The sequence below is a fragment of the Camelus dromedarius genome, chromosome 29 (genome assembly GCF_036321535.1).
Source record: "Camelus dromedarius isolate mCamDro1 chromosome 29, mCamDro1.pat, whole genome shotgun sequence".
In the NCBI taxonomy this organism is placed as follows: Eukaryota; Metazoa; Chordata; class Mammalia; order Artiodactyla; family Camelidae; genus Camelus; species Camelus dromedarius.
The window spans coordinates 24,006,951-24,023,378 of record NC_087464.1 but is presented as its reverse complement, the minus strand read 5'-3'; the positions used below and the strand labels follow the sequence as shown (position 1 = coordinate 24,023,378).

Sequence of the window (16,428 nt, the reverse complement as noted above, 5' to 3'; positions counted from 1 at the left end):
GAGAGTTGGGAAGGGTCCCCTAGGCAAGCTCTGTCTAGTGACCCAACACCGGCCCCAATTCACTCACTGGTTCATTCACTCAGCCATTCAACAAGGGCTTCCTGAGCAGCTACCACATGCGGGCCCCATTCTGGGCACTGGGGGATCTCAGGAAGGAAACAGACCAAAGACAGAATACCTGTTTTTGGAGCACCCTTTCTCCAGGTCAAAGTCTCCCCTGTAGTGTGGTTCTCAGATGCCCCTGGCCAGGCCTCCTCCCCGGCAGCATCCCAAATTCTCCACCTCCAGTCTAGGTCTGTAGCCAGGCAGATGCAGTGGCCTGGCGTTCCAATCCAGCTGAGGACCCAAGAAGCTCTGGGGCCTGAGGAGGAGACAGGGCCACCTGTCACTTGATGTCATTCCCTCAGTCTCCTTGATGCTGAATGAGGCCAGGGTGGCCAAAGCTGCTTTGCCCTTAGCAGTAGCCCCCACCCCAGGGCTTACCAGGCACCCCCAATGCCCAGGAACTCCTCCAGGGTGCCCCAAGCTCCACACTCCATACATCAAAACTGACCTGTCCTGGTCCCTTCCCTTTAGGCTTTCCTGGGAGTCCATGGGGCTCAAGGGATTGATGAAACAATCAAATACACATTAATGATGTGGTCCTCAACCACACATTCTGTACCTTCACGTTCCTCCAAAGCCCTGCCCTTGGGAAGCCCGGGGGCCAGTGGGGAGAGGGGCCAGGGTCCTCACAACAGCACCGTTTGAACATTGCACCTGGGTAACGCTGAACCCCTATGATATGCTGGGGGCAATGCTTGGCGCTTTACATAGATTATCTGTTTACTGCTCATGAGAACTCCATGGAGTAGGTACTATCCTATGCCCACTTTACAGATGAGGACACTGAGGTGCAGGGGGGCTCCCCTAACTTGCCCATGATCATCTCAATAGGGGTGGGGAGCTTGCACACAAGCCAAGGGGTCTTACCTCTGAGCCCATGCTCCTAAGGCCCACACTGTGCTCTCCTGAGAGGCAAATAGGGAACAGCAGGGCAGGATGCGACAGGCCAGGAAGAAAGCCCCTCCAGCACAGAGGGCAAGGTTCCTGTGAGCGGGGTACTCAGCACGGCACACACTGAGCATACCCCACCCCTGACCTGCTCCCAGTGCAGGGCCCTGCACAGCCTCTGCCCTCTCAGAAGGCTGACCGAATGGAGATGATGCAGGTTTGCCACTGGCCCTCCCAGGATGTGCAGTTTGCTCAGAGACGAAAAGCAAAGGCATTACGAGGAGGGGGAACAGCTGGAGGCAAGGCCTGGAGTGAGGGTGACTGGTGGGGCATTCCTGGAGAGAAAGGGAATCCCTGACTTGGTGGGGGAGGGCTGCTGAGGACCCACAGACCAATGTCAAATTGAACTGGTCTGGCTGAGGCAAAGGGAGATGCTGACAGTCATGCCAATAAGTCCGCCAAGAGGTGACCTCTGCTTTGGCCTAACTTTGGCCCACAGACTGAGAATCTTTAGTCTAGAAGGGCCTCTGCAGATCAGACGGCCCAACACCCCTTGCGCTGGTGGTAAATAGGAGGTCCGGGCAGGGAAGGGCAGCACACTGGCCTCCCCACCTCCCTCTGCTGGTGTGTGGCCCTCCCAGGAGAACAGCCAGCCGGAAATATTGTCTGATGTTTCCAACCATCCAGGAAGAATCCTGAAAAGACAGTTAATCGAGAGAGGCATAAATGAAGGCCTAGAAAGGGCAGAGGCTGACCTCCGGTCCCTGGCCGTCTGCTTCCGCCCCTCGCAGGCCAGATTCTTTCCCGGTCCACACCTTTGCTCAGAGCCCTCTCCTTTCTCTCTCTCCAAATTTCCTTTGTATTTGACCTTTATCTGTGGTTGAACTAGCTCCAGGCTCTCCTTCCTCCAAGAATTCTCCCAAGATCACCCCTACCTGCCAACCTCACTCTTCCGGAGTGACTCTCAGCCTGAGTCCGTTCTGATGAAATTAAGGGGACCGTGTGAAATTGGGATTTCTTCCTCTGTCCTTCCATAGGCCTGTGCTCCTCCCCTTTCATGTCCTGAGCTCCCCAAGGTGATGTGCCCATGACAGGCTGCTCTTGAACCCTTCCCCCACCCCCACCCGCCAACCCATCCAAGGGCAAGCATGCCGGAGGGTAGTCTACCAAGCCGGTCTCCGGGCGGAGCCAAAGCAGGGCCCCTGCACTCCATTCTGCCTGCCCTCGTCACCTGCGTGGCAGAGAGATGGCTGCTGCTCCTCGAGTGGGACGACCAGGCTTTAGGCACAAGATTTAGGTGCCCCTTAACTTCCGTGACTTCATTCACCCTCCAGACCAGCCCCCTACCCTGTCCTTCACGGATCATCTCAGCCTCAGACAAGCACATGTGGTAATTAGGCCCGAGGCTTTAACACACCCCTACCAGGGCTCATCCAGCTTCTCTCCCATGCCTCCAGGGACAAGCTGCTCACTACCTGTAGCATCACTCCACATCCTGCTGGGGGTGCTGGTCCGAATCTGCATCTCTAAGTTAGCAGGGCCTGGTGCCAGAGGTCCTGACACCAGGCCCAGAGATGGGTGAGCAGAACAGAGTGGACAGCTCATCCTTGGCCACCTGGGCATGGGAACAGCCTTTGCTCTCCACCCTGGATGCTGATTCTTTTGTCTGGGGCCGCACCGCATGGCCTGCCTGCCCTCCCTCCCTCTGCGCGGTTCTCTCCTCCTCCTTCTCCCCCGCTCCTGCCCCCACTTCCTTGTATCTCAGGATTGCATGAGTCACTCCACTTTGAGCTGCCAGATGTCGAATGCAGTCGGGCTCAGAGTGGAATCCAATTTTTTCCCCTTTACTCAAAGAGAGTTCAGGGCTGATGGAAGCCCCCAGCCTTGTCATCCTGGATTTTTCAGGAGGGTGGGGATGGCTGTGCTAGCTAGCGCCACACCTCCCGGGTTCTGGCCAACGCCTCTCCATTCCCAGGCTGGGAAGCCACCTGTCCTCCCCCAGGTCCCGGGCAGGGGGCCAGGCCAGCTCTGGGCTGTCAGGGCACGTTCAGAGTCGGCACCATCCCCCAGCCCCTTGGCATGGCGGGTCTGAGAGGAGCCAGGCCCGGGGCCCATCCCCGCTCCACCCATCCAGGGAGTTTCAGTGATAGCCTCCTGAGCACCAGCTCCACGCTGGTGCTGTGGGGGAGACAGGAAAAAGTAAAGAAGGCCCTCACCTTCAAGGAATTGGGTCTGCTTAGGGAGGCAAAGTTCGTAAACAGCGGTTCACGTTTTTCCGCCCGGATCCTGCTTCCTGCTTCCGCACAATCTCACTCAGTTCTCACAGGTCTTCAACACGCTGTTATCGCCTTTACTCGACAGACAGGCAAGACGGGGCTTGGGGAGGTGAACTGACCTGTCCAAGGTCACATGGATGGCGGTGGTGGAGCTGAGCCCCACTCCGCGTCCATCGGGCCCCCAGCCTCACTATCTGTGGTCAGTCGGGAGAGGAGGCAGGGACAGCTGCTGGGAGGGGGCCCATTGTCCGCACTCCCCCCGCTGAGACTGGGTTCTGCTCCTTTGCCATGAGGCTCTATCTGTCCAGAGCAATTCTAGAGGGGCTTGGCAGGCCAGAGAGAGTGTGTCCGGGAGCATGGAAGTGGGAGTTGGAAAGGCTTCTTTAGCTTGAGTTCCTTTGAAAGCAAACTTGAAAGCAGGACTTGGGTGCCTGTGGTGTATCTGGGAGGGGATCTCAGGAAGCAGGGAGGGGGTGGGGGGAGAGGGGGAGGTGGGGAGAGAGAGAGAGGAGGCAGAAAAACTGACATAAAGGAGCACTAACAGAGAAGCCAATGTTGGCAGGGGTTGGGGTGGGGGTCTCTACTCCCCTGGGACCTCCAGAACTGTTTGCCTAAGAGATGGAAGGCTGGAACAGTTACCCACTGGCTCCCATCCCCCATTGGGGGGTGGTGGGGTGCCCCAGAGGGGAGTTCATCCCTATGCCCTCCTGGATCACCCTTGCTTATGAGCCCAGCTCTGATGGCTTTAGAAAGAAAGTGGAAAGACAGGCACCAGGTGCTTGAGGTGGACGCTGAACTGTCAGAGAACTGTCCACTCTTCAGTGTGGCTAAGCTGGAACTGTTTGGTGTGTTTGGTTTGGAGCCACCAAATTCTGGGCACTGCTGCTGCCACAGAAGGCCCTGAGTCAGTGATCCAGAGGACAAGCTTTATGGAGCAGCTCCTGGCAGGTGCCTAGCTGGGTGCCCTGGAGTGGGGACAAGGGGAAGGAGGAGGGGAAGGACAAGAGATCTACGTACTCCAAATTCATTCTGCTCTTGGTCAGCATCAGTTGCCCACACATCCCTTCTCTGCTGGCGGGCTTCTCAGCGGTGCGGATCGGGCCTGGTCTGTCCGTCGTCGGCTCCCAGCACAGGGCCTGGCAGAGGGGCCGCCCAGGGAAGCTGCACTGAGAGAATCAGTGTGGTGATGACCCAGCCTTGGTCTTGGCTGCTGAAGGTTGACTCTGGGCCCCTGGGCTCAGCGCAGACCGCACTGGGTCTCAGGGAGCGGGAAATGGAGGGAGAGCCATCCCTAACTGACTAAGGCCTCCGGCTCATAAAGCCCTGGGCGCTCCTCCTGACCCGCCTTGCCTCTGCCACTTGATTACTTACCTCTGGAATGAAGTGGTTCCAGGCTGCCAAGCGTTCGGGGGGAAATATCCTGTGAAAGAAAGACATACTCTCTCCATAAACTTGTATTGTGTGTTCGATTGTCTCCCGTAAAGGAAGAGATGTATCTTCCAGTTTATGTTCACGACTGTGTAGCTGAAAAAAAAATCAATTCCCTCACTCTACATTTTCTCAGCCGAACTTCCGCCAGCAGTCTTTCTGCGGGCCCAGCAGCCTGCTGCCCAGAGCTCAGGGCTAGGGGTCCCTCTGCTGTATGCAGGCAACGGCCTCAGGCTGGCTAAGGGTCTGCCATAGACTGGTACCAGCAGGGATTCCCATCTCTGCCTGCCTCTCAAGCCAAGTCGGCTCCGCAAGGCAGAGGTTGGCTAGAGAATCTGGTTGGTTGTCCAGGCAAAGGGAAGGCTGGCCGGCAGGGAAACCGAGGCAGCCCCTGCCTGCGCCGGCACCCTCCCCCAGGCTCAATGCAGCCTCTGATGCAGGGCCCAGGGACTTCTCTCTTCCAGCCTCAGGTGCTTCCACCTCCTATGAGAAGTCCTCCTGATTGCATAGAATAAACAGAAATCCTCGATCTGTTGGCTTCCTTGCTGCAGCCTCCAACCAGATTGCTTTCTGTCTGCTGTGGGGTCATTTGGCATCATGGTTGCCTGGTAATTTAGAGCAGAGCACCGCCCCCGACCCCCATCAGAACATTCTGATTCAAATCCTAGCTCCCCATGTCCTCACTGTCTGACCTTAAGTTACTTACCCTTTCAGAGTCTCAGTTTCCTCAACTGTCAAGTGAGGGATATTTTAAGGATTAAATTAGACCCCTTAATTGTAAGCCATAACCTCCTTTCCGGCTTTATTTTTCTCCATCGCACCTGCCACCATCCTATCCTTCATTTTGTGTAACAGTTTGCTGGACTCACCCGACTGTAAGCTCCAAGAGGGCAGAGGTGTCTGTTTCTTCCCTGCTGTGTGCCTGGCTCAGAGAGGAGGCTCCGTGAAGCCGGGCGGGAGGACTGGCCTGAGAGAGCGGGACGGGCACGCGGCCCTGAGTCTGTGCACAGTGAATGCTGGCCCTGTCCTCCAGCATCTCCAGAGTCCCTGAGCAGTAGTTTGGGTAGGGGAAGTGCCATCCAACCCTGGTCATGAAGGTTGCCTGGGAGTCTGTCACCAGCACCAGTCCGGAGCCCTTTGGGGACAGGAACCATGTTTTGCCATCCCAGGGTCTCCCGTGTCCTTGTTCATTATGGGTTCTTTTAGATCTGAGTGGCCAGAATCTTACTGCAAGAAGCCGGAGAACTGATGCCCTTGGGCTCTGATGAGGGTATTTTAGTCTAAACTGACCTGGCAGGTGCTGTGCTTCGGGCTGCCCAGTGCCTCATGGCGATCAGGCCAGGCGAACCAGCCCAGGTGGTGCACATTCTCACCACACCAGCTCACCCCATGCCTCACACTGGCCCTGGCGATCTGCTTCTGGTCTACCAAACAACACTTCAACTACAAGGGGAGCAGTGGGGCCACCTGCATCTATGTCTGGCAGACATGGCTTGATTTCCAGAAAGTGACCATGGGCCAGACCCAAACTCCTCACTTTCAGCGTCTCTGGAATGGGTGTGGGCAGAGATTGTGAATTAGAAGAGAGGTCTCAGGTGGGCCGCACCCTCCCTGGCAACCCCTCGGCTTGCCCCAAGCCCCAGCAATCAATCGCTCCTCATGTACTTTTTTATCTTTCCTCAAACCCTTCCTCACCTTTTATCTTGTCTGCTCCTCATGACGTATCTGTAAGAAAGCCACCAGGAATTATTATGCTCATTTTAAAGATGAAGAAACTGAGGCCAAGAGGCAAAAACCATGCCTCAAGGTCCCCAGAGGCTGATGCCAGACAGACCAGGTCTCCTGCTGGCCAGAGCACCCTGGCATCAGCTGCAGGAGCCTGGGGTCTGCCCTGCCGCCGGCCTCCCCCCAGCCCGCGGGGGGAGCCCTGCCGGTCTCTTCTCCCTCTGCCTTTAATTGCTTGGAAACAGAGCTGACGGCAGTGGGAACAGCTCAGCCGCCGCTGGTCTCATGACTGGAGGCTTTTGTTTGTTCACAGAATCATATTTTTACACTCCAGCTTCTGCTAATTTATGCCGCAGACTGAGCTCTCCCTTGCTGAAGATGGAGTTTTGGGGAGCGGGGAGTCAAGTCCTGGGTTTATTTAGTCATCTTGGAGCCTATGAGAAGCCAGGAAGGGAATACATTAACAACAAAACACGTAATAATAGCTGGGCTCCGTGTTTACTTCCTGGCGGTTCCCTCCTCCAACGGCCAGCTATGCTCCCTTAGTGCATCCTTAGCGCGTCCACTGAGGGAAGCTTCTCTGGGAAAATTAAACGGCTCCTCATTTAAGATGGCGCTGTCGGCCTGTGTTGGTTGCTGCGGAGCACCTGTGGGGGCTCATCCCAGCTCAGCTCCAAGGGGAGGGCCCTCTAACACACACACATACACGGAAACCACAGCCCACACAAAGGGTCTCTGTGTGACTTGAAGTTCAGGTGCAGACTTGCAACCTCCTGTGGGAGATGGGGCTCAGTTGGGAGCAATCAGGGAGGGCTTCCTAGAGGAAAGGACCTGTGGATCTGAGAATGGGAAGGGATCTGAGAAACTGAGTCTGACCCATAATGAGCCAAAGGTAGGGATGGATACAGCACCGCTTTGAAGGTGGGAAGTGGGGGAGAAGGCCAGCGAGTGGGCTGGGGACCTATTTTGGAAGCTTAAATTATTGTAAAATCCTCTTGAGATGGTCTCTGTCTCTGCAAGCGAAGTTTGGGGCAAAAACACTGTGCACCTGCTATAAATAAACCAAGAGCTGGAGCTGTGAGGATGTGGGAGGAGACCCCTAGCTCCTGAGAGCCCCGGTAACATGAGAGAGTTGTCTCTTTATTAGCAAATGAGCCAGAGTACAAGGCGCACGCAGAGGGGCAGAGGCGGGAAGGGGGGAGGGAACCCAGTGCTGGCAGCTGGCAGGCCTTAACACGTTAGTTCTTGGCTCTATCTTTACCTCTTGGGGTGCATGTGGCTTGCCTTTTCACCCACAAGGGCCACTCCTTCTGGGTGCCTGAACCCAGAAATCTATACATTCTGTCCACACATCCACCCATCCTCCCCTCACCAGTCTCCCTGCAGCATCCACGCCTCCACTCATCCTGCCCAGCCAGCCACTCACGTATCCACCTACCATCCCCCACCCCCCATTCAGCCCAGCTACTTGCAGGATGGACGGAGAGGCTCCTGACCAGCAGCCTGGGTGGCAGCTGGAGGCTTCTCAAGGTGGCATTACCAAGGGCTTGGCCGCCAGCCTTGGAGCCACAGGAATCTGCTTCGGGGAGCTGGGTGCTTAGGCAATTCATCTCTCTGCGAATTTACCGAGCTCACCGGGACTGATATTTATATACACACCCTGAAGCCAATTTATTAATTTATAATCAGAAATGCTACTCAAGTGGAGCGGATGTTTGCCTTGGCAGAACAGAGCCTCTCCCAGTAGGCAAGTAACATGAGAAGTCAGATTTCATAAAAAATGCTGGGCTGGCAATTCACAATGAGAAATAGAACTTCTAAGGGGTCTGGGCACTCAGAAACTCCCAGATCTGTCTTCTCTGCCTGAAGCAAGTTACGAGAGAAGGTGATCAGAAGTCCTTGGAGAAAGTGAATTAGAGAGCTGGGGGAGGGGGGCAGGGGGAGTGCTCTGTGATTTGCTGTCTGACTGCCTGATGCCCCTGCCCCACCCCAGATCCTCATCTGTCTCAGGTACTCTCTACCCAACGGGCCAGCAAACTATAGCCTGTGGGCCAAACGCTGCCTGTTTTTGTACACGAGCTAAGAATGAATTTTACATTTCTGAATGATTAAAAATCAAAAGAATTCTTTTTTGTGACATGTGAAAATTACATGAAATTCAAATTTCAATGCCTCCAAAATAAAGTTTTAATGAAACACAGCCCACTCACTCGCTGCCCATGGTCCGTGGCTGCTTCTGCGCTGCAGCCACAGCGCTGAGTGGGTGTGGCTGGATTGCGCCACTTGCCAAGCCTGAACTGCGGCCTGATGCTTCACAGAAAAAACTTGCAACCTCTGCTCCGGGCCAGTCTCTCACCTTTCTATGGCCTTGGTCTCTACTGTCACCCTCCGGTCCTGTTGACCTGAGATTGTTCAGAGCTCACCTGGATGTGTGGAAGCTGTCCAAGCTGACCAAGGTAATCGCTTGGTTCCCATGTACGCGCTGGCGCGGCATAACCACCTTGCAGGGGTATCAGCCTGGCCCCCAGCGGTGCCCGTCAGCACCTCCACACGCGGACAATGCAAAACACTTGTGTTCACCTTTCTGCTCCCCAGCTTTCTGCTTGCCTATTCACCCCCAGCCTCCCACCCATCATGCCTTCACTTGCTGAGCCAGCTTTGTTTGTCCACCCACGGTGGCACCCATCTCTCCATCTCTTAAACATCTATCCATCCATCCACTCAGCCTCTGGCCTAATCAGGTGGGTGTGATGCATGCATGTGTGTGTGTGTGTGTGTGCATGTGAGTGTGTGTGTGTGTGCATGTGAGTGTGTATGTGTGTGTGTGTGTGTGTGTGTGTGTGTGTGCGTAGGGGGTGACTTCACAACTCAGCAAACTCCCAGCTATGTTTGAGATTTTAATGAGAGGTCAAAGGCTGGTGAGAAAGTCACGGTCCCTGCAGATTGGGGTTCAGGTTGCCTGAGCTGGGTTACCTCCAGCGAGAACCTTCTCTGATTGAGAACAAACAGCACAACTTGGACCCTGCGGCCTTCCCTCCACTTCAAGGCTGTGGAGTACCGTCCTGAGTTCTTATGAGGCAGCTGTGCAGGAGAGAGAGGGAAAAAAGAAAAGAGGCGAGGGAGGGGAGAGGGAGCAGAGACAGAACAAGGGAAAGGGCGGGCTGACTGGGCGGCAGGAGGAGAGATTCACGCCCTGGGGGAAGCGTTCAGATGCAGAGGCTCCCGGCCCATTGATTCATTCTTCCAGGGCTCCTTTGTCCTGGCCAGTGTGGTGTGGCCGGGCTTGTCTGGGAGTGCTCAGGGGCAGTGTGGGCACAGCTGGGCACTCAGGCAGCCAGCGCTGTGGGCACTGCCTCCCACGGTCCAGCCTGCCTAGCTGGGGACTTAGGTTTCTGCTTCCCCTGGAGGGGCTGGGGACGATCTGTGCAGGACTCAGCCTGAGTTTTAGGGACACTCAGGATGTCAGGCCCCTCAGAGCCCACACGGCCCGGCTCGCAGCCCCAGAGGCCAGCTCTGATCTGGCTCAGCTGGCTCCCCCTGGCCTCAGACACCAGACCCAGGGCTGGGTAGTGCAGACCACGCAGAGTGGGAGCTGAACCCCAGCGTCTGAGACCCCAGCTCTGGGCTCTGTTCCCTGCTCCAAACTGCCAGGAGGAAACACACCTGTCTCGCTCAGCCAGCCTTCCGGAGGCCATGGGCAGAAGGGCGTAATTAAACAAAGCAGAGAGAATCATCTTTAAAACAAGGTGTCGACTCAACTGCACAATTGTTGCCTTTCCTGCTGCTGGCATAGAGCTTTAAAGCTGGAGGCATCTGCCTTTGCATTTTATGGATAAAGAAGCCAGGGCTTCAGGGGACAAAGAGCTAAGTGGCATGGCCAGCACGGACCTCGAGTCCTGAACTTCTCTCTGCAGGGAGCCAGCCGTGACGGCGGCTCTGATGTCAGAAAGGCATGGCTTCAAGGCCTACCTCCTCTCCCAGACAGGGCGAGTCCCAGGGTCCTGTATGAAAGGGGCACACTAGGAAGGGAGCCCAGATCAGGCTGTTCTGAGGAATTAAAGAGGGGCTCTCTTTGTAACGTGCCTGGCGCAGAGCAGGCGGCCAGTATGTGCTAACTTTTAAAAAGTAGCTACTGTGCTGGGGTTAGAGAACTGAACAGAATCCTCTCTGCAAGGAAACCCCAGTTTGCTGGGGGAGACGTATAGACTCACAGATCAGAGGAGCAGGGACAACGTGGTGCAAGATGTGGGTGCGGGAGTGGGGGGGTGGCGAGGGGAGGGAAATCCGATGGCTTCCCGGAGGTGGCAGGTAACCAATCCCTGACAGCAGAGCAGTTGTCCATCACGTGGGGGAGGGGAAAGGAGACCGTTCCAGGCAGAGGGAACGACACACAGGCAAAGGTAGAGAAGTGGGCGGCCCACTGGGGAGTGAGGAGGCTCACAGAGGGTTCTCCCTGCCAAATAGGGCCCCCAGTTGGTCTCCCATGGCTCCCGGCCCCTCAGCCCCCTCCCTCCAGCATGAGCTCTGGGAAAGCAAACTGGCTTAATATTTGCTGAAACCAAACACCGTTTTGCTTCAGCAAATTTTCTGATGGAAAAAATAATTCTGTAATGAGGCCCCAAGTTAAATAGACTTGGCGTTTGGAATTATCTGGCCCCACTCTTTGCCAGGAGGGATAGAAATGGGATATGAGGATAAAGGGGATTAGTCCAGATACATATACCAGGAGCCTCCTTCACTGTCTCTGCCTCCAGGAAGCCTCCCGAGCTTTCACCTTCACAAGCACACACACAGACACCTTCCACCACACACTATCCCCATTATTCTACACTCACCTCTGAGCACTATCTTCAAGCTCACACATACACCTCAGAGCACGTGACACTTGCAGACCATTGTCACAAGCCACTGCTTCTACACACACATACACAAGGGCATGCGGGGCTCTTCTCCAAGCCACTGCTGCTTCCTATAACCTCCAAGATGCTGGGGAACAGAAAGATTGGGGGGCCCTGGACCCAACGGTGACCCTAGCCTGCTAGTTGCCACTGTCTGCATCCCCCCAGGATGGAAGGACATGTGGATGCCCCTCCCCGCCCCTGGCCATTCGCCAAGCCCAGAAGGACTGGTAGGCACTTACTCTGGTCCTGACTCACTCAAAGAGCCAGGAGGGGCACCCAGGCCCTCTTTGTGGCCAGAGCCCAAGGGAGGCCCTCTGGGAGGCAGTGGAGTCCAGTGTATCTGCTTCAGAAGGGCCCAAAGACTAAATAATGTCACTGTCAGGCTCCTTGGAGATGTAATTGGGCCTGACAGACCTTGACTAATCTGTGTTTGTCTTCCTTAAACCTCTGTCATGCTGTCCTCTGCCTGCCCAGCCACCCACAGCCCTAGGTACTCCTGTAGCCAAGACAGGCTAGGGACTGGGAGGAACAAAGGCAGGGGCAGGGCCAGAGACCCAGTTCCAGAGCCAGGGCAAGACCTCGCATCAGGTACAGGGACCCAGACAGGCTTTAGTTTCCAGAATTAAATTTGGAAAACCTGGACTTCATCTTCCCGCCTCTCCCATCTCTCCCAGGCTCAGAGGCCTCCACCAGTGGTGCACGTCTTCCCTGCTCTGGGGCCAGAAAGGAGGGGCGTCATCCATCATCCAGCAGGTGCTGACCTGCTGCCTCCCAGAGCAGGCTGTGCCCAGGCTGCTAAGATGTGCTGGCTATTTTTATGGGTGAAGGTGTGATGTCACAGGTACAGGGACTTCCTGACCTCCAGGGGGACGGCAGCTGGGAGAAGGAGCCATGCTTGCTTAGCTCTAATGGCCTCCATCCGTGCTGGTCTCTACGGTGGCTAACAGCATCTTTCCACTGTTGGCCTGTCCTGCAGGGGAAGGGAGTCCAAGCATTTTCTGACACCCCAGTGTGCCTAGACATGCTAGTGCTCTGGGGACAGAGTGCACCACAAGAAGGGAACCTGGACCCACTGGGAAGATGAATCTTTGCCACAGATGCCCGACCCTGAGTGCCACAGGGATTCTGAAATGAGGAGTGTCCACAGCGGCACCTTAGGACAAGAAGAGGGGCAGCCTAGGTGGGGGACGGTGTGAACTGAGGTGCCAGGGTAACAGCTAACACTTTGTGACAGCTTACTGTGTGCCAGGCATTGCTCCAGGTGGTTTTGCATGCCTGCATTTATTTAATCTTCACTACAACTAAGGCACAGAGAAGTTAAGTAACTTGCCCAAAGTCACACAGCTAATAAGTGGCAGGGCTGTGATTTGAACCCAGACAGTCTAGTTCCAGAGACCATGCTCGTAACCACTCTGCTCTGCTGTGAGTGAAGCTACCTGAGTGGAGGGAGGGTTTGGGCAGGAGGAGTTGGAGAGGCAGGGTCGTGGGGGAGGAGCTGGTAATGGACTTAAATGCCAAAGAGAGGGCTGGAGAGCTGATCTGATAGGCGACAGGGAAGTAAGAGACCTGAGAGCCTCTGCATGTCACCTGTACCCTTTCCCACTGGTGCCGCCCCCTACTTCTGACTCCTGCCAGCTCAGAGGAGGAGAGAATGTTGTAGGTGATCTAAGACTCAGTGCTTTTTCTGCCCAGCCCTTCTCCTTGCTTCTCAGGGAGCTGCCAATCACAGAGCCCCCCACCTCCCACCTTCCACCCCACTTCCCACCCAAAGGGCCAGGTACATGACCAAAGAAGCCTGGCCAAGCAGCATCCTTCCTTGGGATTTGAAATTTTAGAGCCCAAAAAAGAGCTCCTCCTTCTCTGCAGAGAGCTTTCGGCAGAGGGAACCCTGGAGCTGCCCATGGGCAAGGTTCCAGCTGTAGAGAAGTCTAGCATGAGAAAAGGGGGCTGGCACCCCCAGCCAGCAGAGAGGAGAGGCCAAGAGAGGGAGCCTGTGCTGCAGGAGTCTCACGGCCAGTCTCCCCGGGGCTTGCGGCTCCCTGGCCTTCCCCAACATTTGGTTTTGTGACCCAGTACCATCCCCTTGGTGCCTAACTGGCTCAAATTCAGTTTCCATCTTCTGTCACCAGGAGGGCCCTAAAAAAAGGTAGTGCGTCCCTGAGTCTGGAGGAGAGGGGACCTTTGAAGTCTCCATGCAGAACCCGGGGGCTCCTGATGGGCATCCCCTCACCTCTCCCAAGATGGGGGCTCCCTGGGCAGGCCCTGGTCCAGGTGGGGCCTGGGCAATGTTGGGGTCAGGGAAGAACTGTCTCAGCCTGGCAGGGAGACAGACCTGTGGACAGTGAGCACACGACATAGCAGAATGGAGACTGGACTGTGTGGAAGTGCCACCCCCAGCCACGGGAGCTGGGGCCAAGCCCCCGTGCCCTGACCCAATCTGTCTCCATACAAGCTTTTAAGGAAGCAGGGCAAGACGAGACCTGAGCCGGAGTCCAGCCGTCCTGGCCTGCTTGTCAGGAGCCTATGCTTGTCCCTGCTCAGGGAAAGAGCCTGCTCCCTCTCTGAGTGGATGCGGCAGCCTGGGCCGGGCACAGCAAACACTGTTCCCTGGTCTTCCCCTGGTGTTGGGCCTGCCTCCAGACTATTTAGGGAGGTTCTCAAAGAACAGCAACAGCACAGCAAAACCTCAGCACAGAATCGTGGTAACCATCATTCCTTTCCCTGGTGCCCAGTCCTTCTGCCCAGGGTTCCAGCGAGTCTCCTTCTGGTCCCTGTACCCCAAGTGGCTGTGCTGAGTTGGCAGCTGCCTGCCCCAAGCCAAGGGGGCCCACTGTCTAGGGCGCCCTCACCTTCTGCTGTGTGCCTTGTACTCTGTTCTGGCCCAGGTTGCTGGGCTGGTTTTCTTGGGTATATTTCTCCTGCTCCCCAAGACAACGGTCATTCTGAGATGAAGAAATGTGCCTGGAGGCTCAGGCCTGTGAGACTCTGTTTCCCAGGTCAGCTGCTATACTGAGCCCTCTCTTCCCTCTAAGCTGAAAACTTGTCTCTCCCCTTAAAAATAGTTAGACAAAAGAGTGTTTATATATATGTATGCATATATGCATACATATATTTAGAAAACTGAATCACTTTAATTAACCAAACTTCAATTTTTAAAATGGTTAAAAAGTAGTTAGAAAAAAAAAAAAGTGCTTCCTAAATCCTGGAGCATTTGAGTCTGAGGATGGTTCATGGGGATTTGGATCTGCCGTTTCCTGTGCTGGGGACCCAGCAGGGTGACATAAGGGAGGGGACAGGGGCCCTCGGTAAGCTCAGCAGGAGACCGCTAAGAGAGGAAGCTGTGTGGTTCTTGGCCACGTGGCTGGGGATCTAGGCTAGAGCTGTGATGCCAGGGGGATAAATTATGGCCACATGCTTCCACTTGGCTTTTGGACTTAAAGTGTAACCCAAAGGGCAACTGACAAATTATGACTAGCTCTTTCTTGTGCCCAGGCTTGGCTCCAACCCTCGTGTGTGTGTGTGTGTGTGTGTGTGTGTGTGTGTGTGTGTGTACACGCCTGGGTCCTGTGTGTGCTTCTGAGCACACATGTGCATGCAGCGTGTATACCTGCTAGGGTTCGGCTCCATCTGCCCATGTCTCCTGCTCATGGCAAGGGCTAGTCTTCAGCAAAGCTGGGAAGTTTGCGGATTCTGAGGCTGGCATTCCGCCCCTCTCACTGGCCCTGGCCCTGGCTCTCGTCCCTTTCTTAGCCCAGCCCCTTGTCCTTCCCTTCTGCACTGTTTCCCCACCAGATGCTTCTCCTGACTGATAGGTGCCCAATTTTGATTTCCATCAAGGGGTTTATAGATGTAGTCTTTCCTTAAGGCCTTATAAATCAGATCTGACACTTCTCACCATCTCTGGAAACTACTTTTTAGTGAGAAAACATATTGGAACATCTGCACCTTTTATCTTTCAGATAAGCTGCCAACGCCAGGATGTGCTGTTCCAGGTTTTTTCCAGCCTGGCCTCAATCTCACTTTTCTGATTCATCAGACCTTTCTAGACCCTTCTCCTTCCCCAGATAGGGGAATCAAGGGCTCCTAATGCCATAGGAGGACTGAGAGCTGAGTTTCTTGGGTTCCAGTCCTGTCTCTGCCAGTAAGCACTTTTGTGACCTTGGGCAAGTCCTTGCCTTTCTCTGGGCCTCAGTTTTCTTCTCTGTAAATTGGGTGCATTGAATAGCATCAAGCTCTCAGCCTAGGGGACTGTCATAACGTCCAGGGTGACTTTTCAGGTTTGCAAACAGTTTATTTAGTTCCCTGCAGCTCTGATTTGTTTTAAATTATTGTAGTAGTCTCTTGGGGCTGCCATAACAAAGTACCAAAAACCAGGGAGCTTAAAACAACAGAAATTTACTCCCTCACGGTTCTGGAGGTCAAAAGTCTGAAATCAGTAACACTGAGCTGAAATCAAGGATTCAGCAGAGCCACACTCCCCCGGGGGCTCTAGGGGAGAGTCCATTCCTTGCCTTTTCCAAACTCTGGAGGCTGTGGCGCCCTCAGCCTGTGGCCGCATCACTCCTAATCTCCCTCTACCTCCCTCCTCTAAGGATACGTGTGATGGTGTCTGGGGCCCACCCCGCTGCTCCGGGATACTCTCCCCATCTCAAGAGCCTTAACTTAATCACACCCACGAAGACCCCTTTTCCAGATAAATCTTACAGGTCCCAGGGATTAGGACCTGACATCTTTGGGGGCTATTACTCAGCCTACTATGATAGCGCTGAATCCACTGGGAAATGTCATCTATCAGTAAAAAGCAAGTGTGAGGTTTTTATGTTTGTCAGAGGGAAGCTGGAGTTGAAGAGGGTTGAGAAAAGTGAACAGAATGACCTGGAAGGAATGTGCTGAAGGAAACACAGGCTCATTTAGCTTCAGCAACGTCAAGCACAATCAAGGGGTGAAATCCATCCACTCGACAAGACTGATCTCAGGCACGTGGTACCGAGGTGCCCTGTAGATAAAGTATTGTCTAGATCTATGAGGGTCTTTGGTTCAGCTGGGGGACCCCCATGGCAGGGCCTTAGATGCCACTGGCTCCTGGTTCCACAGTGGACCGCAGG

The 16,428-nt window shown here is 54.9% G+C and overlaps 1 long non-coding RNA gene across 7 annotated transcripts in view; it reads right to left on the bottom strand.

Annotated features, from left to right (window-relative positions):
- The window catches only part of LOC135319576 (uncharacterized), a 115,001-nt gene that overhangs the window by 14,944 nt on the left and 83,629 nt on the right, over positions 1–16,428 (bottom strand). For 2 of the 7 annotated variants that reach the window (XR_010378322.1, XR_010378320.1), the window contains exons 3-7: positions 6,393–6,422; positions 4,641–4,689; positions 4,287–4,435; positions 3,210–3,388; positions 179–1,688 (exon numbers count right to left, since the gene is read on the bottom strand). This is a non-coding gene — a long non-coding RNA (uncharacterized LOC135319576). The remainder of the gene's footprint in view (positions 1–178; positions 1,689–3,209; positions 3,389–4,286; positions 4,436–4,640; positions 4,690–6,392; positions 6,423–16,428) is intronic. The other 5 variants (XR_010378323.1, XR_010378325.1, XR_010378324.1 and 2 more) reach the window with 5 other exon arrangements.